The sequence below is a fragment of the Ranitomeya variabilis genome, chromosome 1 (genome assembly GCF_051348905.1).
Source record: "Ranitomeya variabilis isolate aRanVar5 chromosome 1, aRanVar5.hap1, whole genome shotgun sequence".
In the NCBI taxonomy this organism is placed as follows: domain Eukaryota; kingdom Metazoa; phylum Chordata; class Amphibia; order Anura; family Dendrobatidae; genus Ranitomeya; species Ranitomeya variabilis.
The window spans coordinates 448,477,409-448,504,819 of record NC_135232.1 but is presented as its reverse complement, the minus strand read 5'-3'; positions in this window follow the sequence as shown (position 1 = coordinate 448,504,819).

Genomic DNA, 27,411 nt, shown 5'->3' with positions numbered 1-27,411 from the left:
TAATTGTTAACCAATAAAGTGGATTTTTTTTACTTTACTATTTGCTGTGGTGTGCATACTATGGTAGTGCCTTTTCTTGCATGTTATTGCTGATGTTTTCTCTACCTATTGCACCCCGGTCTTTCCATTAGGTCTATGGCTGTGCACTGGGTTTTCTTTGTTGTCAGCAGCAGTGAGCTGTCATGTAGACTGTATCTGTCTAACTACAGCGAGCAAAGCTGTGCTCCGATGCTGTTATTAACCGTTGAAATGCCACTGTCAATCTCTGACAGCGACATTTAAATAGAGTGGCTGATGGTGCTCTTGGGCAACAGTTCCCATTGGCCCCAATGGTTTGCCATGGCAGCCGGGGGCCTTCTGAAGGCTCTCTTTGCTTCCATCTTGGTACATAAGCTGAGCTTCATAGGAGATTGCAACTTTCACTATATACTAATATACTGTGTTTTTGCAGTACATAGTATAAGCGATTGGATGAGGGCAGATTCAAGTCCCCAAAGGGGACTAAAAGAATATAGCAAAAAGTATAAAGACATTTTTAAAATATACAAATTTGAAACACTTTTTTCTCATTAAAAATTATGAAATGATAAAAATGAAAAAAAAGGAACACACATGGCGCCGCCACATCTGTAAAAGTCTGGTCCATCAAAATGTAAAATTAATTTTACCCTTATATTAAAAAAATATATATAATTATTTTTTTTTTAAATTGCTCTTTTTTGTCTACCACACCTTACTAAAACTGCATAAAAAGCAATCTAAATGACACAGGTACCTCAAATTAGTAACTATAAAGCTGTCAGCTCGCCATGCAAAAAAACAAGCCATTACCCAGTTCAATCAACGGGAAAACAAAAAACGGTACCGGTTTTGGAAAAAGACAGCAGAAACGATACTTTTTTGGCATATTTAATTGCCAAAAATTGATGCAAGTTTGGCAGCAATATAATCATCACACTGATAGAAGAGAGATGACCTGCTAGATAGGAGAGAGATGAGCTGCTAGATAGAAGAGAGATGAGCTGCTAGATAGAAGAGAGATGAGCTGCTAGATAGGAGAGAGATGAGCTGCTAGATAGAAGAGAGATGAGCTGCTAGATATAAGAGAGATGAGCTGCTTGATAGAAGAGAGATGACCTGCTAGATAGGAGAGAGATGAGCTGCTAGATAGGAGAGAGATGAGCTGCTAGATAGAAGAGAGATGAGCTGCTAGATAGAAGAGAGATGACCTGCTAGATAGAAGAGAGATGAGCTGCTAGATAGGAGAGAGATGAGCTGCTAGATAGAAGAGAGATGAACTGCTAGATAGGAGAGAGATGAGCTGCTAGATAGGAGGGAGATGAGCTGCTAGATAGAAGAGAGATGAGCTGCTAGATAGGAGAGAGATGAGCTGCTAGATAGAAGAGAGATGAGCTGCTAGATAGGAGAGAGATGAGCTGCTAGATAGGAGAGAGATGAGCTGTTAGATAGGAGAGAGATGAGCTGCTAGATAGGAGAGAGATGACCTGCTAGATAGAAGAGAGATGAGCTGCTAGATAGGAGAGAGATGAGCTGCTAGATAGGAGAGAGATGACCTGCTAGATAGGAGAGAGATAACCTGCTAGATAGGAGAGAGATGAGCTGTTAGATAGGAGAGAGATGACCTGCTAGATAGGAGAGAGATGAGCTGCTAGATAGAAGAGAGATGAGCTGCTAGATAGAAGAGAGATGAGCTGCTTGATAGAAGAGAGATGACCTGCTAGATAGGAGAGAGATGAGCTGCTAGATAGAAGAGAGATGAGCTGCTAGATAGAAGAGAGATGAGCTGCTAGATAGAAGAGAGATGACCTGCTAGATAGGAGAGAGATGAGCTGCTAGATAGAAGAGAGATGAGCTGCTAGATATAAGAGAGATGAGCTGCTTGATAGAAGAGAGATGACCTGCTAGATAGGAGAGAGATGAGCTGCTAGATAGAAGAGAGATGAGCTGCTAGATAGAAGAGAGATTAGCTGCTAGATAGAAGAGAGATGACCTGCTAGATAGAAGAGAGATGAGCTGCTAGATAGGAGAGAGATGAGCTGCTAGATAGAAGAGAGATGAACTGCTAGATAGGAGAGAGATGAGCTGCTAGATAGGAGGGAGATGAGCTGCTAGATAGAAGAGAGATGAGCTGCTAGATAGGAGAGAGATGAGCTGCTAGATAGAAGAGAGATGAGCTGCTAGATAGGAGAGAGATGAGCTGCTAGATAGGAGAGAGATGAGCTGTTAGATAGGAGAGAGATGAGCTGCTAGATAGGAGAGAGATGACCTGCTAGATAGAAGAGAGATGAGCTGCTAGATAGGAGAGAGATGAGCTGCTAGATAGGAGAGAGATAACCTGCTAGATAGGAGAGAGATGAGCTGTTAGATAGGAGAGAGATGACCTGCTAGATAGGAGAGAGATGAGCTGCTAGATAGAAGAGAGATGAGCTGCTAGATAGAAGAGAGATGAGCTGCTAGATGGAAGAGAGATAAGCTGCTAGATAGAAGAGAAATGAGATGCTAGATAGGAGGGAGATGAGCTGCTAGATAGAAGAGAGATGAGCTGCTAGATAGAAGAGAGATGAGCTGCTAGATAGGAGAGAGATGAGCTGCTAGATAGGAGAGAGATGACCTGCTAGATAGATGAGAGATGACCTGCTAGATAGAAGAGAGATGAGCTGCTAGATAGGAGAGAGATGAGCTGCTAGATAGGAGAGAGATGACCTGCTAGATAGAAGAGAGATGACCTGCTAGATAGGAGAGAGATGAGCTGCTAGATAGGAGAGAGATGACCTGCTAGATAGAAGAGAGATGAGCTGCTAGATAGGAGAGAGATGACCTGCTAGATAGGAGAGAGATGAGCTGCTAGATAGGAGAGAGATGAGCTGCTAGATAGAAGAGAGATGAGCTGCTAGATAGAAGAGAGATGAGCTGCTAGATATAAGAGAGATGAGCTGCTAGATAGAAGAGAGATGACCTGCTAGATAGAAGAGAGATGAGCTGCTAGATAGGAGAGAGATGAGCTGCTAGATAGAAGAGAGATGAACTGCTAGATAGGAGAGAGATGAGCTGCTCGATAGGAGGGAGATGAGCTGCTAGATAGAAGAGAGATGAGCTGCTAGATAGGAGAGAGATGAGCTGCTAGATAGAAGAGAGATGAGCTGCTAGATAGGAGAGAGATGAGCTGCTAGATAGGAGAGAGATGAGCTGTTAGATAGGAGAGAGATGAGCTGCTAGACAGGAGAGAGATGACCTGCTAGATAGAAGAGAGATGAGCTGCTAGATAGGAGAGAGATGAGCTGCTAGATAGGAGAGAGATGACCTGCTAGATAGGAGAGAGATAACCTGCTAGATAGGAGAGAGATGAGCTGTTAGATAGGAGAGAGATGACCTGCTAGATAGGAGAGAGATGACCTGCTAGATAGAAGAGAGATGAGCTGCTAGATAGGAGAGAGATGAGCTGCTAGATAGGAGAGAGATGACCTGCTAGATAGGAGAGAGATAACCTGCTAGATAGGAGAGAGATGAGCTGTTAGATAGGAGAGAGATGACCTGCTAGATAGGAGAGAGATGAGCTGCTAGATAGAAGAGAGATGAGCTGCTAGATAGAAGAGAGATGAGCTGCTTGATAGAAGAGAGATGACCTGCTAGATAGGAGAGAGATGAGCTGCTAGATAGAAGAGAGATGAGCTGCTAGATAGAAGAGAGATGAGCTGCTAGATAGAAGAGAGATGACCTGCTAGATAGGAGAGAGATGAGCTGCTAGATAGAAGAGAGATGAGCTGCTAGATATAAGAGAGATGAGCTGCTTGATAGAAGAGAGATGACCTGCTAGATAGGAGAGAGATGAGCTGCTAGATAGAAGAGAGATGAGCTGCTAGATAGAAGAGAGATTAGCTGCTAGATAGAAGAGAGATGACCTGCTAGATATAAGAGAGATGAGCTGCTAGATAGGAGAGAGATGAGCTGCTAGATAGAAGAGAGATGAACTGCTAGATAGGAGAGAGATGAGCTGCTAGATAGGAGGGAGATGAGCTGCTAGATAGAAGAGAGATGAGCTGCTAGATAGGAGAGAGATGAGCTGCTAGATAGAAGAGAGATGAGCTGCTAGATAGGAGAGAGATGAGCTGCTAGATAGGAGAGAGATGAGCTGTTAGATAGGAGAGAGATGAGCTGCTAGATAGGAGAGAGATGACCTGCTAGATAGAAGAGAGATGAGCTGCTAGATAGGAGAGAGATGAGCTGCTAGATAGGAGAGAGATGACCTGCTAGATAGGAGAGAGATAACCTGCTAGATAGGAGAGAGATGAGCTGTTAGATAGGAGAGAGATGACCTGCTAGATAGGAGAGAGATGAGCTGCTAGATAGAAGAGAGATGAGCTGCTAGATAGAAGAGAGATGAGCTGCTAGATGGAAGAGAGATAAGCTGCTAGATAGAAGAGAAATGAGATGCTAGATAGGAGGGAGATGAGCTGCTAGATAGAAGAGAGATGAGCTGCTAGATAGAAGAGAGATGAGCTGCTAGATAGGAGAGAGATGAGCTGCTAGATAGGAGACAGATGACCTGCTAGATAGATGAGAGATGACCTGCTAGATAGAAGAGAGATGAGCTGCTAGATAGGAGAGAGATGAGCTGCTAGATAGGAGAGAGATGACCTGCTAGATAGAAGAGAGATGACCTGCTAGATAGGAGAGAGATGAGCTGCTAGATAGGAGAGAGATGACCTGCTAGATAGAAGAGAGATGAGCTGCTAGATAGGAGAGAGATGAGCTGCTAGATAGAAGAGAGATGAGCTGCTAGATAGAAGAGAGCTGACCTGCTAGATAGGAGAGAGATGAGCTGCTAGATAGGAGAGAGATGAGCTGCTAGATAGAAGAGAGATGAGCTGCTAGATAGAAGAGAGCTGACCTGCTAGATAGGAGAGAGATGACCTGCTAGATAGCAGAGAGATGAGCTGCTAGGTAGGAGAGAGATGAGCTGCTAGATAGAAGAGAGATGAGCTGCTAGATAGAAGAGAGATGACCCACTAGATAGGAGAGAGATGACCCGCTAGATAGGAGAGAGATGAGCTGCTAGATAGAAGAGAGATGAGCTGCTAGATAGAAGAGAGATGACCTGCTAGATAGGAGAGAGATGACCTGCTAGATAGGAGAGAGACGACCTGCTAGATAGGAGAGAGATGACCTGCTAGATAGGAGAGAGATGAGCTTCTAGATAGAAGAGAGATGAGCTGCTAGATAGAAGAGAGATGACCTGCTAGATAGAAGAGAGGTGAGCTGCTAGATAGGAGAGAGATGACCTGCTAGATAGGAGAGAGATGAGCTGCTAGATAGGAGAGAGATGAGCTGCTAGATAGAAGAGAGATGAGCTGCTAGATCGGAGAGAGATGAGATGCTAGATAGAAGAGAGATGACCTGCTAGATAGAAGAGAGATGAGCTGCTAGATGGAAGAGAGATAAGCTGCTAGATAGAAGAGAAATGAGATGCTAGATAAGAGGGAGATGAGCTGCTAGATAGAAGAGAGATGACCTGCTAGATAGAAGAGAGATGAGCTGCTAGATAGGAGAGAGATGACCTGCTAGATAGGAGAGAGATGAGCTGCTAGATAGGAGAGAGATGAGCTGCTAGATAGAAGAGAGATGAGCTGCTAGATAGAAGAGAGATGACCCGCTAGATAGGAGAGAGATGACCTGCTAGATAGGAGAGAGATGAGCTGCTAGATAGGAGAGAGATGAGCTGCTAGATAGAAGAGAGGTGAGCTGCTAGATAGAAGAGAGATGACCCGCTAGATAGGAGAGAGATGACCCGCTAGATAGGAGAGAGATGAGCTGCTAGATAGAAGAGAGATGAGCTGCTAGATAGAAGAGAGATGACCTGCTAGATAGGAGAGAGATGACCTGCTAGATAGGAGAGAGATGAGCTGCTAGATAGAAGAGAGATGACCTGCTAGATAGGAGAGAGACGACCTGCTAGATAGGAGAGAGATGACCTGCTAGATAGGAGAGAGATGACCTGCTAGATAGGAGAGAGATGAGCTGCTAGATAGAAGAGAGATGAGCTGCTAGATAGGAGAGAGATGAGCTGCTAGATAGGAGAGAGATGACCTGCTAGATAGAAGAGAGATGAGCTGCTAGATAGGAGAGAGATGACCTGCTAGATAGGAGAGAGATGAGCTGCTAGATAGGAGAGAGATGAGCTGCTAGATAGAAGAGAGATGAGCTGCTAGATAGAAGAGAGATGACCCGCTAGATAGGAGAGAGATGACCTGCTAGATAGGAGAGAGATGAGCTGCTAGATAGGAGAGAGATGAGCTGCTAGATAGAAGAGAGGTGAGCTGCTAGATAGAAGAGAGATGACCCGCTAGATAGGAGAGAGATGACCCGCTAGATAGGAGAGAGATGAGCTGCTAGATAGAAGAGAGATGAGCTGCTAGATAGAAGAGAGATGACCTGCTAGATAGGAGAGAGATGACCTGCTAGATAGGAGAGAGATGAGCTGCTAGATAGAAGAGAGATGACCTGCTAGATAGGAGAGAGACGACCTGCTAGATAGGAGAGAGATGACCTGCTAGATAGGAGAGAGATGAGCTGCTAGATAGAAGAGAGATGAGCTGCTAGATAGAAGAGAGATGACCTGCTAGATAGAAGGGAGATGAGCTGCTAGATAGAAGAGAGATGACCTGCTAGATAGGAGAGAGATGAGCTGCTAGATAGAAGAGAGATGAGCTGCTAGATAGGAGAGAGATGAGCTGCTAGATAGGAGAGAGATGAGCTGCTAGATAGAAGAGAGATGAGCTGGTAGATAGGAGAGAGATGAGCTGCTCTATAGAAGAGAGATGAGCTGCTAGATAGAAGAGAGATGAGCTGCTAAATAGGAGAGAGATGAGCTGCTAGATAGGAGAGAGATGAGCTGCTAGATAGGAGAGAGATGACCTGCTAGATAGAAGAGAGATGAGCTGCAGATAGAAGAGAGATGAGCTGCTAGAAAGAAGAGAGATGAGCTGCTAGATAGAATAGAGATGAGCTGCTAGATAGAAGAGAGATGAGCTGCTAGATAGAAGAGAGATGAGCTGCTAGATAGGAGAGAGTTGAGCTGCTAGATAGAAGAGAGATGACCTGCTAGATAGGAGAGAGATGACCTGCTAGATAGAAGAGAGATGAGCTGCTAGATAGAAGAGAGATGAGCTGCTAGATAGGAGAGAGATGACCTGCTAGATAGGAGAGAGATGACCTGCTAGATAGAAGAGAGATGAGCTGCTAGATAGGAGAGAGATGAGCTGCTTAATAGAAGAGAGATGAGATGCTAGATAGAAGAGAGATGAGCTGCTAAATAGGAGAGAGATGAGCTGCTAGATGGGAAAGAGATGAGCTCCTAGATAGAAGAGAGATGAGCTGCTAGATAGAAGAGAGATGAGCTGCTAGATAGAAGAGAGATGAGCTGCTAGATAAAAGAGAGATGAGCTGCTAGATAGAAGAGAGATGAGCTTATAGATAGGAGAGAGATGAGCTGCTAGATAGGAGAGAAATGAGCTGCTAGATAGGAGAGAGATGTGCTGCTAGACAGAAGAGAGATGAGCTGCTAGATAGAAGAGAGATGATATGCTAGATAGAAGAGAGATGAGCTGCTAAATAAGACAGAGATGAGCTGCTAGATAGGAAAGAGATGAGCTGCTAGATAAAAGAGAGATGAGCTGCTGGATAGAAGAGAGATGAGCTGTTAAATAGGAGAGAGATGAGCTGCTAGATAGAAGAGAGATGTTCTGTTAGATAGGAGGGTGATGAGCTGCTAGATAGAAGAGAGATGTTCTGTTACATAGGAGAGAGATGAGCTGCTAGGTAGGAAAGAGTTGAGCTGCTAGATAGGAGAGAGATGTCCTATTAGAAAGAAAAGAGATGAGCTGCTAGATATAAGAGAGTTGAGCTGCTAGATAGAAGAGAAATTAGCTGCTTGATAGAAGAGAGATGAGATGCTGGATAGAAGAGAGATGAGCTGCTAGATAGAAGAGAAATGAGCTGCTTAATAGAAGAGATATGAGATGCTAGATAGAAGAGAGATGAGCTGCTAAATAGGAGAGAGATGAGCTGCTAGATGGGAAAGAGATGAGCTCCTAGATAGAAGAGAGATGACCTGCTAGATAGAAGAGAGATGAGCTGCTAGATAGGAGAGAGATGTTCTGTTAGATAGGAGAGAGATGAACTGCTAGATAGAAGAGAGATGAGCTGCTGGATAGAAGAGAGATGAGCTGCTAAATTGGAGAGAGATGAGCTGCTAGATAGAATAGAGATGTTCTGTTAGATAGAAGAGAGATGAGCTGCTAGATAGGAGAGAGATGTTCTGTTAGATAAGAGAGAGATGAGCTGCTAAATAGGAGAGAGATGAGCTGCTAGATAGGAGAGAGATGAGCTGCTAGATAGAAGAGAGATATTCTGTTAGATAGGAGAGAGATGAGCTGCTAGATAGAATAGAGTTACTCTGTTAGATGGGAGAGAGATGAGCTGCTAGATAGAAGAGAGATGAGCTGCTAGATAGAAGAGAGATGAGCTGCTAGATAGAAGAGAGATGAGCTGCTAGATAGAAGAGAGATATTCTGTTAGATTGAAGAGAGATGAGCTGCTAGATAGAAGAGAGATGAGCTGCTAGATAGAAGAGAGATGAGCTGCTAGATAGAAGAGAGATGAGCTGCTAGATAGAAGAGAGTTACTCTGTTAGATAGGAGAGAGATGAGTTGCTAGATAGAAGAGAGATATTCTGTTAGATAGGAGAGAGATGAGCTGCTAAATAGGAGAGAGATGTTCTGTTAGATAGGAGAGAGATGTTCTGTTATATAGAAGAGAGATGAGCTGCTAGATAGGAGAGAGATGAGCTGCTAGATAGGAGAGAGATGAGCTGCTAGATAGAAGAGAGATATTCTGTTAGATAGGAGAGAGATGAGCTGCTAGATAGAAGAGAGTTACTCTGTTAGATAGGAGAGAGATGAGCTGCTAAATAGGAGAGAGATGTTCTGTTAGATCGGAGAGAGATGAGCTGCTAGATAGAAGAGAGATATTCTGTTAGATTAAAGAGAGATGAGCTGCTAGATAGAAGAGAGATGAGCTGCTAGATAGAAGAGAGATGAGCTGCTAGATAGAAGAGAGATGAGCTGCTAGATAGAAGAGAGATGAGCTGCTAGATAGAAGAGAGTTACTCTGTTAGATAGGAGAGAGATGAGTTGCTAGATAGAAGAGAGATATTCTGTTAGATAGGAGAGAGATGAGCTGCTAAATAGGAGAGAGATGTTCTGTTAGATAGGAGAGAGATGTTCTGTTATATAGAAGAGAGATGAGCTGCTAGATAGGAGAGAGATGAGCTGCTAGATAGGAGAGAGATGAGCTGCTAGATAGGAGAGAGATGAGCTGCTAGATAGGAGAGAGATGAGCTGCTAGATAGGAGAGAGATGAGCTGCTAGATAGAAGAGAGATATTCTGTTAGATAGGAGAGAGATGAGCTGCTAGATAGAAGAGAGTTACTCTGTTAGATAGGAGAGAGATGAGCTGCTAAATAGGAGAGAGTTACTCTGTTAGATCGGAGAGAGATGAGCTGCTAAATAGGAGAGAGATGTTCTGTTAGATCGGAGAGAGATGAGCTGCTAGATAGAAGAGAGATATTCTGTTAGATTAAAGAGAGATGAGCTGCTAGATAGAAGAGAGATGAGCTGCTAGATAGAAGAGAGTTACTCTGTTAGATAGGAGAGAGATGAGCTGCTAAATAGGAGAGAGATGTTCTGCTAGATAGGAGAGAGATGAGCTGCTAAATAGGAGAGAGATGTTCTGTTAGATCGGAGAGAGATGAGCTGCTAAATAGGAGAGAGATGTTCTGTTAGATCGGAGAGAGATGAGCTGCTAAATAGGAGAGAGATGTTCTGTTAGATCGGAGAGAGATGAGCTGCTAGATAGGAGAGAGATGAGCTGCTAGATAGAAGAGAGATATTCTGTTAGATAGGAGAGAGATGAGCTGCTAGATAGGAGAGAGATGTCCTTTTAGAAAGAAAAGATTGATGATGGATAGAAGAGAGGTGAGCTGCTAAATTGGAGAGAGATGAGCTGCTAGATAGAATAGAGATGTTCTGTTAGATAGAAGAGAGATGAGCTGCTAGATAGGAGAGAGATGTTCTGTTAGATAAGAGAGAGATGAGCTGCTAAATAGGAGAGAGATGAGCTGCTAGATAGGAGAGAGATGAGCTGCTAGATAGAAGAGAGATATTCTGTTAGATAGGAGAGAGATGAGCTGCTAGATAGAATAGAGTTACTCTGTTAGATGGGAGAGAGATGAGCTGCTAGATAGAAGAGAGATGAGCTGCTAGATAGAAGAGAGATGAGCTGCTAGATAGAAGAGAGATATTCTGTTAGATTGAAGAGAGATGAGCTGCTAGATAGAAGAGATGAGCTGCTAGATAGAAGAGAGATGAGCTGCTAGATAGAAGAGAGATGAGCTGCTAGATAGAAGAGAGTTACTCTGTTAGATAGGAGAGAGATGAGTTGCTAGATAGAAGAGAGATATTCTGTTAGATAGGAGAGAGATGAGCTGCTAAATAGGAGAGAGATGTTCTGTTAGATAGGAGAGAGATGTTCTGTTATATAGAAGAGAGATGAGCTGCTAGATAGGAGAGAGATGAGCTGCTAGATAGGAGAGAGATGAGCTGCTAGATAGAAGAGAGATATTCTGTTAGATAGGAGAGAGATGAGCTGCTAGATAGAAGAGAGTTACTCTGTTAGATAGGAGAGAGATGAGCTGCTAAATAGGAGAGAGATGTTCTGTTAGATCGGAGAGAGATGAGCTGCTAGATAGAAGAGAGATATTCTGTTAGATTAAAGAGAGATGAGCTGCTAGATAGAAGAGAGATGAGCTGCTAGATAGAAGAGAGATGAGCTGCTAGATAGAAGAGAGATGAGCTGCTAGATAGAAGAGAGTTACTCTGTTAGATAGGAGAGAGATGAGTTGCTAGATAGAAGAGAGATATTCTGTTAGATAGGAGAGAGATGAGCTGCTAAATAGGAGAGAGATGTTCTGTTAGATAGGAGAGAGATGTTCTGTTATATAGAAGAGAGATGAGCTGCTAGATAGGAGAGAGATGAGCTGCTAGATAGGAGAGAGATGAGCTGCTAGATAGGAGAGAGATGAGCTGCTAGATAGGAGAGAGATGAGCTGCAGATAGAAGAGAGATATTCTGTTAGATAGGAGAGAGATGAGCTGCTAGATAGAAGAGAGTTACTCTGTTAGATAGGAGAGAGATGAGCTGCTAAATAGGAGAGAGTTACTCTGTTAGATCGGAGAGAGATGAGCTGCTAAATAGGAGAGAGATGTTCTGTTAGATCGGAGAGAGATGAGCTGCTAGATAGAAGAGAGATATTCTGTTAGATTAAAGAGAGATGAGCTGCTAGATAGAAGAGAGATGAGCTGCTAGATAGAAGAGAGTTACTCTGTTAGATAGGAGAGAGATGAGCTGCTAGATAGAAGAGAGTTACTCTTTTAGATAGGAGAGAGATGAGCTGCTAAATAGGAGAGAGATGTTCTGCTAGATAGGAGAGAGATGAGCTGCTAAATAGGAGAGAGATGTTCTGTTAGATCGGAGAGAGATGAGCTGCTAAATAGGAGAGAGATGTTCTGTTAGATTGGAGAGAGATGAGCTGCTAAATAGGAGAGAGATGTTCTGTTAGATCGGAGAGAGATGAGCTGCTAGATAGGAGAGAGATGAGCTGCTAGATAGAAGAGAGATATTCTGTTAGATAGGAGAGAGATGAGCTGCTAGATAGGAGAGAGATGTCCTTTTAGAAAGAAAAGATTGATGATGGATAGAAGAGAGGTGTGCATGTTGAGTTGCGTTGTGTGCTGCAATGGGGACACAAACATATTTTTCAAGCACCCCGTAGTCACTCGGTTAGCACATGAGCATGGTGGATAACACATTATCCGAGCATGTTCGCTCATCACTGCTAGCTGAAGCCTCGATGTACTGATATTCTAGTCACGACCTTGTTTGAATACAAAGTATGCTTTCAAAACCAAACTTCTAGTAATATTTTTAATATATCTGCATATGAATTGACCATTTGCCTAGGGCTTGACTAAAGTACAATAACAATTTTGAAAGAAAGGAAGTGAAACTAATTACTTTCTGGAGAAATGGAGTTGGTCTAGCAACCAAGGAAATGTAAAGTAGCGCAGACTAGCCTATGCTATAAAACATTTACAATACTGTAACCTTTTACTTCGGTTAGTGCATCAAGTATTACAGCTATAGTGCTACTGTAAAGTCCAACTATATGGTAGATTCTGTTTATGCTTTAGACTTGACAAGCTGGGGAAATGAATGAGAAATAAAGGCATCCGTTCATCGTACTTGGCCAAAAAGTGCATTCTCCAGCAGTTAAAAGAATTAAAATACCTAGCTTATTATGCAGAGGAACAGCTGCCAAGGAAAGCCAATGAAAGCTACAATGTCATAATTGTATTTGATTAAAATAATATCAAGTGACATTCCTCTTCTGATGGAAGAGAAAATCCCAGCACATGTACTTACAGTACATTAATAAGAAGTGTCACCATTTGCCTGCATTGACAACTCCTCATAGAGAAGAGAAGGATAACAAGAGAACTCCTATTAGTATGGAAGACATATGATTTCCTTAGGTGCAGATGAATGATTTGTCCTTCACTGGTTTAAATATAAGCAAATATGTTTTCCAAGAAATCTATCAGTTTCTCCTCATCAAAGGCCCTATGTCCTATAAAAACAATATTTATCCCTTGCACTGTACTATACTGATCACTAACAGTTAAAGTCATCCGTACTATAACATTAACTATTCTTATCGCATCATTTCTAGAAAATTATATATAAGTTTGCTTTTGCAAAGAAAATAGGCAAAGTATATTTTTGGTAAGAAATGGCTAAATGAATCTAAAGCTAGAGTTATTCCAGTTATTCTAGTGTGCAAGCAATTACATTTTAAAGCCGCATCCAAGATGTGTCTATTAACTTTTCCCTCAGTTGCCTAACACCTGTTCCATAAAAAGCAGCATAAAATCTAAAAAATAACTCACTGGTTATAGCTGACATCTTAAGGCTATTCCAGATATGTATATTTCTATGCCGGCCCTTCTACTGTGGTGGAGGAGGTTATGGCCTTGTTTGATTCCAGCTTACCCAGTAATCATATCTAGTGATGAGCGAATATACTCGTTACTCGAGATTTCTCGAGCACGCTCGGGGGTCCTCGGAGTATTTTTTAGTGGTCGGAGATTTAGTTTTCATCGCCGCAGCTGAATGATTTACATCTGTTAGCCAGCATAAGTACATGTGGGGGTTCCCTAGCAACCAGGCAACGCCCACATGTAGTATATTTGCTCATCACTGATCATATCCATTAGATGAAAAAAGTCTATTTGGGTGAGTGTATACATCTTGAAATCTGCTTAAATTTCTTATTAATTTTGGTGCAGATTGAGTCATGGAGTTCCCTCATTGGATTGCATTTATTGAAATCCATTGTGGTCATACACAAACATTGTATTGTGGGAAGACTGTAAAATGAGTAAGGACACCGCGCTAACCAGCTAAAACACGTGCAATTGGATGAATGTACCTGAGAATTGAGAAAACCTAAGAATGGATATAAAAATTTCCTCATGCACCCGTTTTTACCCATTCTTATCCTTACATTTTATCCTTACTTTTGTTTGTGGTTTTATCTACTCTCTGCCCCACCATTTGCATACTGTTCTCATGGGGTGGATCATATTCATTATATCATAAGGTGGTTTTTTGAACATTTTTGTACGTTTTTTGTCTTTTGAGATACCACCATTAAATATGTATTTTTAATGTATTTTTAATATATTTTCAATGTTTTCTAATGTAATTTATTTAATAAAGTTTCTTACACATATAAAGTTCTTAAATACATATAGGGACACATAGCGCTTTTAGTGGCGCACACTTCACACTCATCTCCTCTACCCATTCACTTAAACTGTATTCCAGACCAGTGCTGCTGGTGGGTGTGGTTTTTTTGGAGCATCAGTGGTTATATTAAGAGCAGGAGACAGCCGGGACCTATAGCCCTGACGAAGAAGGTCCGGAGACCTTCGAAACGCGTAGGCACTTTGGTCCCTATCGGCACCCGTCCCCTGCTCTTTTTTTCCTTTCCCCTCCTGGTGACGTCACCCTGACCACACGCCCCCTTACTCCACCGCTCTGCCTAGCGGTGTCCTCGCAGCCCACGTGTGCCGGCCAACGGCGCTTCAGGCGTGTGAAGGCAGAGCACTTGCTAGGGAGGACGCTCCCGCATCAGTGAGTGTTTCTGCCGCCCCTCACCGCCGTCTGGACCTTCCCGCTCCGGACACACAGGTGGCAGCGGCCCCTGCTCCTGTATACACCAGCACAACGCCAGCACCTGCAACTCAACAGTAAGTGTACTACTTCTAACTCATCCGTTACACACTCATATATATACTGTACCTACTGTGGCAATTAGGCATCGTACGGCCGGTGACTGCTGGCAACGGCTGTCTGGCAGTGGCTTATTCTTATTCTTATTTATATTTTTATTAACAGTGGAGTTGTTACTAGTGGTGTTATTGGAGGAACGCAGCTGCTTCCTTATTGTTGTCAGCTGCCAATCATCAGCTTTTTTATATCCATTCTTAGGTTTTCTCAATTCTCAGGTACATTCATCCAATTGCACGTGTTTTAGCTGGTTAGCGCGGTGTCCTTACTCATTTTACAGTCTTCCCATACTACGTGACAGATCCAGCACAGTGGCTGTCTAGGCACCAGCAGCTTTCCATCTCACTCATCCTAGGAGTGCCGGTGTGTTTCTTTCTTTGTATAACATTGTATTGTACTTTTGTTGCAAAATTTTAATAGCAAGAGAAAGACCATGGTTCAAGCCTCCTTTCCCCCTAGGTGCCTTAACTTTACATTTTTAGATTGGTTGTAAACTTGCTAAAATATGCAAAAAAAAGTAAGCTCTGCTCACCTTGAATGCAGTTTGTTAACATATATCAGGAAGCACAGGAGGTGCTTGGTCAGGATCGGCTTGGGAGGTGCTCGGGTTGCGATCGTACAAGAATGATTCCCATTGAAACAAATGGTAAGTAATGTGGCACTCAATCAGCCGAGGAAGTTAAAAAAATATGTAACTTTATTCAATCCAAATAGATCACAAGATTTAAAACATTTTTTTCCATTTGAGAAAGAAGCCAGTAAGGCTTCGAAATGCGTAGTGAAAATGGAGAACCTTCAAAATTACCGCAGTAAGAGATTTTTTTTCCAGCAGCACAGCCAACATTTCAACTTGGTTTTATTCCTACTTGTTAAAAAAATTTAAAACTTGCTTGCAAAAAAAATATAGGCCAATGGTATAATTTTTTGTAAGGATGTCCTGTTTTTCTTCTTGCGATAAGATCCATGGGGAGATTGAGTGCTGGATTACCGGTACTTACCTATTGGGCCACTGGGAATCCTTGCTGCCTGGCAATGCCACTACCAAGTTGTCAGGCAGTGGATCCATGGAAACTGATCTGTCTCACAATGCTCAGTTGTAATCAGAGTCGGGATTGGTACTGCCTTGCCTGTAGGGAAGTCGAGAAGTTTGGCAGTAGTCAATGAAATATTTCTGCTGAAAATATAAAATGTAAAGTTAAATTGAATATATTAATTTAGAGAAGTTGAACAGATGCAAACCATAGACAAGAGAAATATACAGAGGTTTAAATTGAAGCCCAAATGGACCAAAATCTAAAGTCTGCATCATGCCCCCTATCTACCATGCTTCATTTGAAATTTTGGTTCCTTCTTGTGTAGCAGAAGTCCTATGAAATCCCTCAGGCACTAGGGCATACTATATCTACTTCATCTACACTTTGGAAAGTCATCAAGAGCACTTTTCAGATTAGAATTTTAATTCTAAATATTCCATAACCTGAGTTTGAAGGTTTCACAACCCAACGAAATCCACAGTTTGGGAAAAGAACTGCTGCTTACAATGTTATATGACTTACATTTATTGAAGCATGGTCTCTCTATTTTGGCAATGTCCAATGCTAAAACATATATTTTTAAAAAAGGATAAAAAATGATTACATAGCTGTACAAAGGAAGTATTAAGTCACTGGCAGCCAAAAATAAAATGGCTGTCAGAGGTGATAAACCTAATAGTCTAACTAGACTCTTTTAAGACGCATATAACCTGGAAATGATCTGCATAGTGTACTATAAGTGCTTCAGTGAACACATAAAATAATAGGCAATGAAGTTTACGTTTGTCAGGCAGAATTTGTAAGGGAAATGAATGTTATTCTTCTCTTCCTATATGATCCACATTCTCAAGTAAAACAAAAAAGCTATTGTGAGCCAATGCACCAAGGAGCTAATAATCTAATTTATTGGTACGTAAGGAATGGTTAGATAAAGTTACTTGTTCACAGTAATAATGGTCTGTAAAACCAGGTTTATTGGAAGTCTTAACGTAAAAAGTAGTTGTTCTTCCAGCTGAACGCAGTCAAACCTAAAGTTTCCCAAGTTTATACCTCATCAATTTTAATGTTCCATTAGCTGAAGATCCGCGGCATTCCCTCAACTTCCAGCCAAAATGATATCCATCTTCCACCCTTAGTCCAGTGCAGCAAAAATTGAATCTCTCCAAGTGTTATCTTGCTTAATGCAGATGGTCTTGATATATGAAGAATGGGGTTAACTGATGTTATTGGCCTGTATGTTTAAATGATATTTTTATAATTTTTGCTGTGAGAAAAAAGGAAACGATGAAGAGTGTAAAATTCCATTTATACCATTCTACATGTCTTACCATTTGACAACAATGTGAGATATTTTTGATAATTTTTAAAATAATATTGCAGACAGTAGTGTACCTACCTGGGGGAAGAGAAAGGTGGTCTACTTACACATTGGGGCCTAACCAAAGTGATCACCACTATTAACTAACGGTATCAGTGTGCACAGCATGCTGATACAAACAGATGAAGCCAGAGTCTCCCTGTCCTATCGATATCTGCTCTGGGATCCATACTGTATGTCACTTTAAGCCTGCAGCACATGGAAAGCACGCACAAGACGTCCGAGTCCTGGCATAGCTTGCATAATGATGTTATAGCGTCAACTCCACCCGCATGGGGACCGTTGACTGTGCCGATGGACTCTCCAAGATCTAGGCTTATGTGAGTGTATGGTATTTATTTTTTATTTTAGGACTCATTTCTTGTAGGGGAATGTGGAAGTATTATACTGTGTGGTTGGGCCTTCTGTGGGGCCATCATACTGTGTGGGATCATACTCTGTGGTGCTGTCATACTGTGCATAAAAGGTGTTTTGGGGCCATCACACTATGTGGGGGGGACTTCAGCAGATTTTTGCCACCTAATCTAAGAACAAAATAATATAGAGACAGAAAAAAAATGTGATAATTGCAAAATTAATTGGGCTGCTTAATGTAATTTTCATAAAATATTTTGTTACCATTATTTGTATTCAACAGGAGAAAAGGGCCACAATATTTTGTACAAATAAAATATAAAATCAGTGTCTGTCGCATATGCTTTGTTTGCTTGTTGTATGCAACTATAGTGAGTTTTTGCATTTCTTGTGCAGTCTTTTTTGTGAACGGGTAATAATTGTTGTTTTTTTTTTAATTTTTAAAATACAAAATTCTTAGGATCCATACTTTTCACTGTGATTGTCTATCTATTAAGCAGCCTGCGGCAAAGATTTGCTTTTGTATGTGTACTAACCTAACGAGCATTTGTTATGACACTAAATAAATTGGGTTGAAAACTTTTTCAAAAGTTAATTTTAATTTAATTTAGAACTCAGATCATTAGACATATTTTACCAGGACAATTGGAGGTTTTGCAGTATCGAGATTGGGGGTGAAGATCATTTTCTGTGACATGGTGTAGTTAATGGGTGGAGTATTAGGTAGAGTTGGTACGAATCGATTCCCAGGACCTAGTCTATTGGACACGCCATTAATCTGTGATGGCTGGACAGGGGCTCTGAGAACCATCTCCTAACTCTTGGCTCTTCTATTGACGAGCCAGCTTGGTGCAATATCATTGTAGCAGTTTGACAAATATGTGACATCGTGCCATTCCAGCTAATCAAAAGAAGACCACAAATACCATAAGGTAAGAGGTAATTCTCTGGGTTCCTGGCCAGTGACCACAGATTACTGAAGTGATCAATCGATTCGCATCAACTCTAATGCTAGGTTACAAAATACTACAGTTATTGTATGAAGGCCAGATAAAGTACAAAGACAAGGGATTACTTTAGGATCAAAAAATATTTGTCAAACTGTATAGTTCTTGCCAACAAGCAACTCTAGTTCAGGTCAGAAAAGGTTCAGATCAGATCACTTTATAACTATAGCGCTTTCTCTAGTAATAAAAAAAAGTTGTATGTGGACTTTTCCTGGAATAATTTCACAATATGTTTTCGTCACTAGGATAGGACACATACAGAGATTACTTAAGACATGTATATGTCAGTTTCACATGTTGACAGAACCCTGAGGCCTGTTCTGTAATATACCTCTTCTGTTCTCTCTCTTTTGCTGTGTTGGTTTCCATGGTAGTGCGTTGTTTAGGTACACAGCTTTTCAAATAGACAGGAGGCCAGTTACATTGATCACATGGAGCTTGTGTGTACATACGGTATATACTAGGTTATTATTTTTAGAATGATAGCTATAGTATTAGTTTAATGGTATCTTTTCTGCATTTTTAAATCACTAAATAACTACACTATAGATTAGCACAGTAATTTCAATAGCTTCTTTCCAATCCTCCATCATTTTCTGACCATGATTTTCAGTGTTCCAAAACTGTCCTCTGTTTCTTCTTTATAAATATCTTGTTCTGTTCCAATGTATCCATAGACTGTACCCAAGCCTTAGCCCTAAAAAGTCCCCCTTTTTCCACTGAAAAGAAAATAATTTTTTAGCTACGTGCAAATATCTTAATACCCCAAAGAAATATCTTATACCCAGTTTTCAACCCCAAATTTCACTTTTCTTATTAAAGAGTGTAATAGTTACTATTATTTTCAAGAATAAAGACCAAGTAGTAGTGATGATTCAACCAAGTTTGAAAAATATTTGATTGTAGCATAGGAAAATACAGATGTAGGGGAAAAGCACCGTCAATGAATCTGTCCTGGATGGATGCAGGCTTACACAGGGTTAACTCCAGTCTTCAACACAATCACAAAAATTGGAAAAGAAAGTACCGTAATCAGCCATTCATAGGACTTCCAGATATTTAGTAGCTCATCATGTATGTGATAAAATGATTGTTCCCTTTCAAGTTTCTATCCCGGCTTTGCTTGTTATAAAACAACAAACAATGCTGTGCTCACCTTCCCCATGCCCACCGTCAAGACTCCGCCGCTGCTCCCGATGTGTGGCATTGGCTGTGGCACTGACATCACACTGATAGAACAGCAGCCAGTCAGGGAACTCAGGGGCCAGTGCAGACAGAACACCCCCCTTCAGAGCCGCTGAAGCTCATTGCTTGGCTGCTGTGCTACACCCACAAACCTAAATATATTTTATTGTGATTTTATGTGATATACCAACACAACATAAAAGATATCTCTGAAGCGTAATGGAAATTACACACGATTATCTAATTATTTTAAAAATAAAAATCGGAAAATTATGACTTGCATTTGTATTCAACTCCTTATAGTCTGATACCCCTAGATAAAATCCTGAGTGACCAATTGCCTCGAGAAGTCACAAAATGTAGTAAATCTGTTCTGTGAAGACCTCAGAGGTTTGTTTGAAAACATTAGGGATCAAACAGCATCATGAAAACCAATGAACACACCAGAAAGGCCAGGGATAAAGTTGTGGAGAAAAGTAAAGCAAGGATAGGTTATTAAAAATAGCCCAAGCTGTGAACATCTCATGGAGTACTGTTCAATCCATCATCCAAAAATGGAACCTACTAAGACATGGGCATCCACCTAAACTAACCTTCCAAGAAAGGAAAAGACTAATTAGAGAAGCAGCCAAGAGGTCCGTGGTCACTCTGGAGGAGTCCACAGTTCCGGTGGACAACAGGACAACTTATAGTCGTATACTCCACAAATCTGTCCTTTAAAGATTGTCAAGAAGAAAGCCATTATTGATAGGAAGCCATAAGAAGTTCCATTTGCAGTTTGCAAAAAGCCAAGTAGGGGACAGAGCTCATATGTGGAAGAAGGTGCTCAGGTCAAAGAGTCGAAAATATAATTTTTTGTGTGGTTGAAAACTACAATGTACAATCTGTGACAGCCCCCCGCCTTCTATGTGCCATTTTTAATATTAGTGCATTGTGCCCTATGGTTCCATCAAGCTTGAACACACAAGTGTGACTGCTTCTTCATCGCCACCTATCACTTTCCCCCTTACCTGGGTTTGATAAAGGTTCCAGGAGAAGCTGAAATATCACTATTTGAGATGGGCAAATAAAGGACTATCACTTTGCTTGTGATCCTTGGAATGTTTTATCACCTTTTATTTGTATACCTCTTATAGCTAAACTCATTGGCATTCTATGTTCCACAATATGACTTGTAGTACACCATGCTCTCCAATACTTGCAATGTTTCTTTACGAATCAACATGCTTTGGAATATGCCATGATTTGTTTCTGTAATCGTCTGTGTGCTTTCATATTACATTTTAGTTTGTGAAAGTAACATGCTGACCAGTAGCATGTAAGCACTGGACAAATATTCGAGTAAAGCTTTGTTTTTATTACTAACATCTTGCAATAATGAAGGATATTCAATCAAGGAACAATCTCAAAACTCCATATCTAGTCCAATGCAAAAATTAACCAATAGCATTGTTCTCTGGACAATAGTAACTCAACTTGTATAAACTGGACAATTTTCCAAAGTCGCTGGGCAACTAAGAAACAACTGGAACAAAACAATCAATAGTTTTATTCTTAATCTAGTAGCTTGTAATAGAGATGACTGGATCAATTCATGCGACATCGGTCCATTAGCCAGGTCAGTAGTGTCTGTCCACTGGACGAGGGCTCGCAAATCTCTTACCTTCTTAATCAGAAGCCACACTGAGGATCCTGCAAGGTGAGAGATTCGAGAACCTCCCTTTCGGCAGTCAGAGATTCTTTACCTGTCCGATGGACCGGAGTCCCGCAAATCAATCTACCCATCTCTAGTACTAACTAATGGATTAAAATTCATGCAAATCGATCTCTATTTATTACAATAGGTGCTTTATGGATATAGTGGAGCTTCTTTGCCATTGCTTTCCCCTTTTTAGCTTTGCTGCCCTTCACACTCTCAGCTTGGTCCTCCTCCGGGGTAGAATAACAGTGCTTTGATTGACTTGGGCTTTTTTTTCTGCAAATACTCCATCTATGGTGCTTTCTGGTAGAATGAGCGGTGACCAGGGTGCTGGCTCTGCTTTGTCACTGATCAAACTTGCTTCTCATCACTGCTTTGTTGTGGCCTTCTTTCAGCAATAAGTACTTTTCTATGACTCCAGGCCTAAAAACCACCTGAGGTGCTTATGCCTAATAAATTGCACTACTCTGTTTCTATCCTCTGCCTATCTCTTCCCCTAGGAATCAGCTCTCCATCTCGGGCACCCTCTTCAGTAGATTATATGGGCTCTGTATTATAGATTATTATGCAGATTATTGCTGGCATTAGACATAAACATTTTTCTTTATAAGTGTATTAAACTTAAAAAAAAGAAACAAAATAGTAAATGTCTAAAATAAGCAAAAATACTTCACTGAATAGTGATAAAAATACATGCAAAAAGGAATTTTGAATGCTTTTTTGATGATATTATAATGGAATTTCTGCAAGCACATGCCTGTTATACTCACTAGTCTGACGTGACCTGTTCCTTTAACCCCTGAATAAAATTTCTGCAAATGAAAAGATTATATGAAATGAAAACTCAAACTGCTATTTCGAGTTTGGCAAGCCAAAGAGGCCTGCAATCAAAGCCGGCAGACCTTGCTAATTGGGTGCTTTTCTTGTTTTAATATGGGATTTAAGAAGCATTAGGCTGAGAACAATTAAGATAAGTTCATGTTCTGGCATCCGTTTGTTTCTAAGGCCCTGCAGTCTCCGTCATCCAGAATTATACTTCCAGATTTAAAAAGCAATGACCTATCCCGTTTATGGAGAAATTGGAAGTTCAAAAGGCTAAACTCGTCTGTCACTTTTCTTGTGTAATAGGAGAGGCATAGTGGTGCTAATTTAGCTGCCAATGACATCAGACTTTGACTTTTGTACAGATATGCTAAAAAGCTCTGGTCAATGCAAAAATAGAAGAAACTGTAAAAACAAATGAACATTTCTCTATATAAGAGGTGAATGTGTTATTTTTCACAATGCTTAAGTACATACACACTTGCAAGAAAAACAATGAAGGAATGAGCCGCAAAATATTGGTCTACACTACAGTCCAAAAATAGAATTATACATCAGTTTATGATAGCTTGTCTGGCTTGTGGGCCATCACATTTTGTGTTTCATGGAATTCGTCAGTCACTGATAATGTTTTAAAATGTTATTGTTTGCGGCAGTCCTTTAGATATAGGTCCTTTACATCCAAACATTTGTAAGCATTCAATGCACATTGTTTCGCCTTTGTGGTCTTAGGCCTCATGCATGGCAGTTCTGATTGGTGTATGATTATGTAATAAGGTGCATAATAGCGTACAACAGACACCTACTGTCACTTCTTGTGCCTGGAGGAGGAAGATTACAGCACAAACACAACATTTCAAATTACCCAATTCAATATTATTCTTCTTTGAACATTACAGCAAATTTTTTAAGCGTCTTCAGAATCTGGAGATTTGTACATGAAAATTTCTACTTAGAATGATAATAATAATTATACAATAACAAAGTGCTTGAAGTCTTCTGCGGTTATGAAAAGGAGGATAAGATATGCTACAATGGGGAAAAAAGTATTTAGTCATCCATCATTTGTGCAAGTTCTCCCACTTAAAAAGATGAGAGAGGCCTGTAATTGACATTATAGGTAGACCACAACTATGAGAGTCAAAATTGAGAAAACAAATTCAGAAAATCACCTTGTCTGATTTGGCAAGGTTTATTTTGCAAATTATGGTGGAAAATAAGTATTTGGTCATTAACAAAAGTTCATCTCAATATTTTGTTATATATCCTTTGTTGGCAATGACAGAGGTCAAACCTTTTCTGTAAGTCTTCACAAGGTTAGTACACACTGTTGGTGGTATGTTGGCCCATTCCTCCATGCAGATCTCCTCTAGAGCAGTGATGTTTTGGGCCTGTTGCTGGGCACCATGAACTTTCAACTCCCTCCAAAGGTTTTCTATGGGTTGAGATCTGGAGACTGGCTAGGCCACTCCAGGACCTTCATATGCTTCTTACAAAGCCACTCCTTCGTTGTCCTGGCAGTGTGCTTGGGATCATTATCATACTGAAAGACCCATCCACATTTCATCTTCAATGTGCTTGCTGATGGAAGGAGGTTTGCACTCAAAATCTCACGATACATGGCCCCATTCATTCTTTCATGTACACGGATCATTCGTCCTGGTCCCTTTGCAGAGAAACAGCCCCAAAGCATGATGTTGCCACCCCCATGCTTCAGAGTAGGTATGGTGTTCTTTGGATGCAACTCAGCATTCTGTCTCCTCCAAACACGACGAGTTTTGTTTCTACCAAATAGTTCTACTTTGGTTTCAGCAGACCATATGACATTCTCCCAATACTCTTCTGGATAATCCAAATTCTCTCTAGCAAACTTCAGATGGGCCCGGACATGTACTGGCTTAAGCAGGGGGACCTGTCTGGCACTGCAGGATCTGAGTCCCTGGTGGCGTAGTGTGTTACTGATGGTAGCCTTTGCTATGGGGGTCCCAGCTCTATGCGGGTCATTCACTAGGTCCCCCCGTGTGCTTCTGGGATGTCTGCTCACCATTCCTGTGATCATTTTGACCCCACGGGTGAGATCTTGTGTGGAGCCCCAGATCGAGGGAAATTATCAGTGGTCTTGTATGTCTTCCATTTTCTTATTATTGCTCCCACAGTTGATTTCATCATACCAAACTGCTTGCCTGTTGCAGACTTAGTCTTCCCAGCCTGGTGCAGGGCTACAATTTTGTTTCTGGCGTCCTTCGACAGCTCTTTGGTCATCACCATAGTGGAGTTTGGAGTGTGACTGTTTGAGGTTGTGGACAGGTGTCTTTTATACTGATAACAAGTTCATACAGGTGCCATTACTACAAGTAATGAGTGGAGGACAGAGGAGCCTCTTAAAGAAGTTACAGGTCTGTGAGAGACAGAAATCTTGGATGTTTTTAGGTGACCAAATACTTATTTTTCACCATAATTTGCAAAATAAATCTTGCAAAATCAGACAAGGTGATTTTTTGGATTAGTTTTCTCATTTTAACTCTCATAGATGTGGTCTACCTATGATGTCAATTACAGGCCTCTTTCATCTTTTTAAGTGAGAGAAATTGCACAATTGGTGGCTGACTAAATACTTTTTTCCCCACTGTAAAAGAGAGTAGTTTGGAGTGAAAAATTGAGGATAGCCCAATATAGTAAAGTTGAGAAACGAGAGGCCCTGAGGTAGTAATCATTAAAATAAAAATAAAGGGGTTTTCCAAGGAAGAAAAAAATTAGTCTGAGTGGGAAACTTGTAAAACAATTATAAAAGACTTATTAGTAATTTGATAAATCCCCCACATTCTTGTGCCACTGCTTCTTGCCAATATTAATATACTGGCGCTGACTACCCATGTGATGACTACAGCCAATGATAGATCTCATCTCTATACATACAAGAGGGAACAGTAAAATCAAACATCAATTCTTGAACTATATCTTGATGATATACCAGATAGTGTCTTGGAGAATCATCTCACAATCGTAAATGAGGGCATCAGATTGCTCTGAGGTTTTATTTTAGTAACCTAACAGCGAAAGGTTACGAAATAGAGGTTTGTGTGATCACTATCACTCACTGCCAAAATCGGTAAAGCTGAATGAGTTTGCAGACAGTATAACTTTAACCATGGCATCTTCAGACTCTTTCAACTCTGTCACATGTGCTCAGTGTAAAACTGAAGTAAATGGGCCACCAATGATGGATTGGCCAATTCAGGTGTTCTCTGGCAAATGCCAACCAAGATGCATGATGCTGGGCTCTGAGCAGGTGAAAACATACTATTGGTGAAACCTCTGCAGCTGAATAGGGGCTGAAGATGTAATAGGGCCTACTTTCAAAGTATTTGGAATTGTGTATTGTGATGAGGTACTAGACTAGAAAAGGTCCATATACTTCTGCAATGGGGCTCCCTTTTCTCTGTGTCCATTCCTGGCTCTGAAAATATGTCTCACTTCAGGAACTAGGGCTCTCATACCACCCTCATGAACACTGTAACAATTTGGTCAGAAATATGCCCACCAGTTGCATCTCTGGGATTCATTTTTTAAAGCTCTAATAGAGTTTTGTCTGTTACTCTTTGCAAGAGGAGCAGACGTTTGTCCTTCTGAGGGGTTGATTACCTTCTACATCCATGTTTGACTATCTGCATGTAAAGGTCCATGTCCTCGTACTTGCTCTTTACTCTTGAGATTGTGTAGGGAGACGCACTAAACCTCTTTGAGAAGTAATATAATGTGCCATCCTGTAGGAGCTGTGCTCCTGAGCAGCCTGAGTGAACTGCAAGAACCGCCTCCTGCTACCAATAGGGCCAAGGAATTTACCAAAATGAAAAGCAAAAGTAGAATCGGTCAGGGAGGATAAGTAGATAGTAATTTTCTGTGGCCACACCTGCAAATCCATTCCGAAAAGTGGTTGTCCTGGTGTTACTTCTCCAGTACACCTGCTGTCACAGTCATTTATTTTGCACCAAAGCTTGGTGAGATTGATTCACAGATTGATATCCCTGAAATTGAATTCAGGTGGGTATCCAGGATGAAGCCACACAGTGATGTACTGTTCAGTTTTCCACATTCATTTTTTATGCAGTTTTGATCAATATAAAACTGAATGCAATTTTTGTATAAGCAAACATGGTTTTGCCAGTGTGTTTTTTGACTGAATGTAGTTTAGCAGGTTCACCACCACAAATGTTCTACATTGATTCAATTCATATATTGAATTTGTGTTATGCGTTAAATAAAACACTATTTATCCCAAATCAAAAATGTGCCAAATGGTATCGCGTGTCCTTACCCATACTGGGATGGGGTGTTCTCCTAACCCTGTAAATTGTGACATATGGCCTTCATAAACTAAACTTGTTTTTCCAGCATAATCCGCATATGCTCAATTAGATAGAAAATTGCGTAATTTCGAGGCCAAGTAAATCTCAACTCTTTCTCATGTTCCTCAAATAATTCCTGAACAATTTTTGTATATTGATGGAGGGGAATATCCTTCTGAGGGAGGCCATTGCTAATAGAGTATATCATTGTCAGGAACGGGTTACCTAGTGTTTAACAATGTTTAAGTAGGTGGTATGTCTCAAAGTAATAGCCACATGAAGGCCAGGATCTGAAGATTCCCATCAAAACATTGTTCAGTGAGATCAGAGTTCATGGGCTAGCTTGTGCTCCTCGCATACATCAATGAGACTTGGGAGCCCATGACCCATGAACAGTTCACTGGTTGTCCTTCGTTGAAACGATTTTGTTATGAAACTACCAAGAGTGCCACACAAGTTCAGCTATATTGGAGATGCACTTAGTCAATGTTCTAACCATCACAACTTGGCCATTATAAGAGTCACTAAGATCCTTACGCATGCTCACTTTTTCTGCTTCTAACAGTTGACCTTGAAGGACCTACTATTCATTTGTAAGATAACATATCCCACTGTAGAGTGCCATTATCGCTATAAAAATAAGGTGTGATGATTACATTTATTAATAAACAGCATTTATGGGAATATTGGAAGTATTACATTATGGCATTGGTTCACATCAAGAACAAGCTGCATAGCACAATACATTTTGACCTACATTCTAGAATATTAGAAACAGGAGACTATAGTGCCGCACGAGGCAGTTCTTTGAACATATGTAATGACCACTGTAAAGGAGTTAGTTATAAAATCAGTCTGAAAAATCTTGAGCTGCAATTACACTTTTACATGATAAGATCTTGGAAATGATCCCATGTAAATATTGGTATGAAATATGATCTGGCAGAGCTGTGCAATTTTATAGGTGTTAGGACTGGGACTGATAGCCTTGGAGGTGTTTGGCGGCTGTTGTAAATTCAGGAGCCTCGAGGCAGGGTTGAACTGTCTAGGGCAACCACAGATGTACTAGTACAATGAAATAGCACTGGAACTTTTAACAC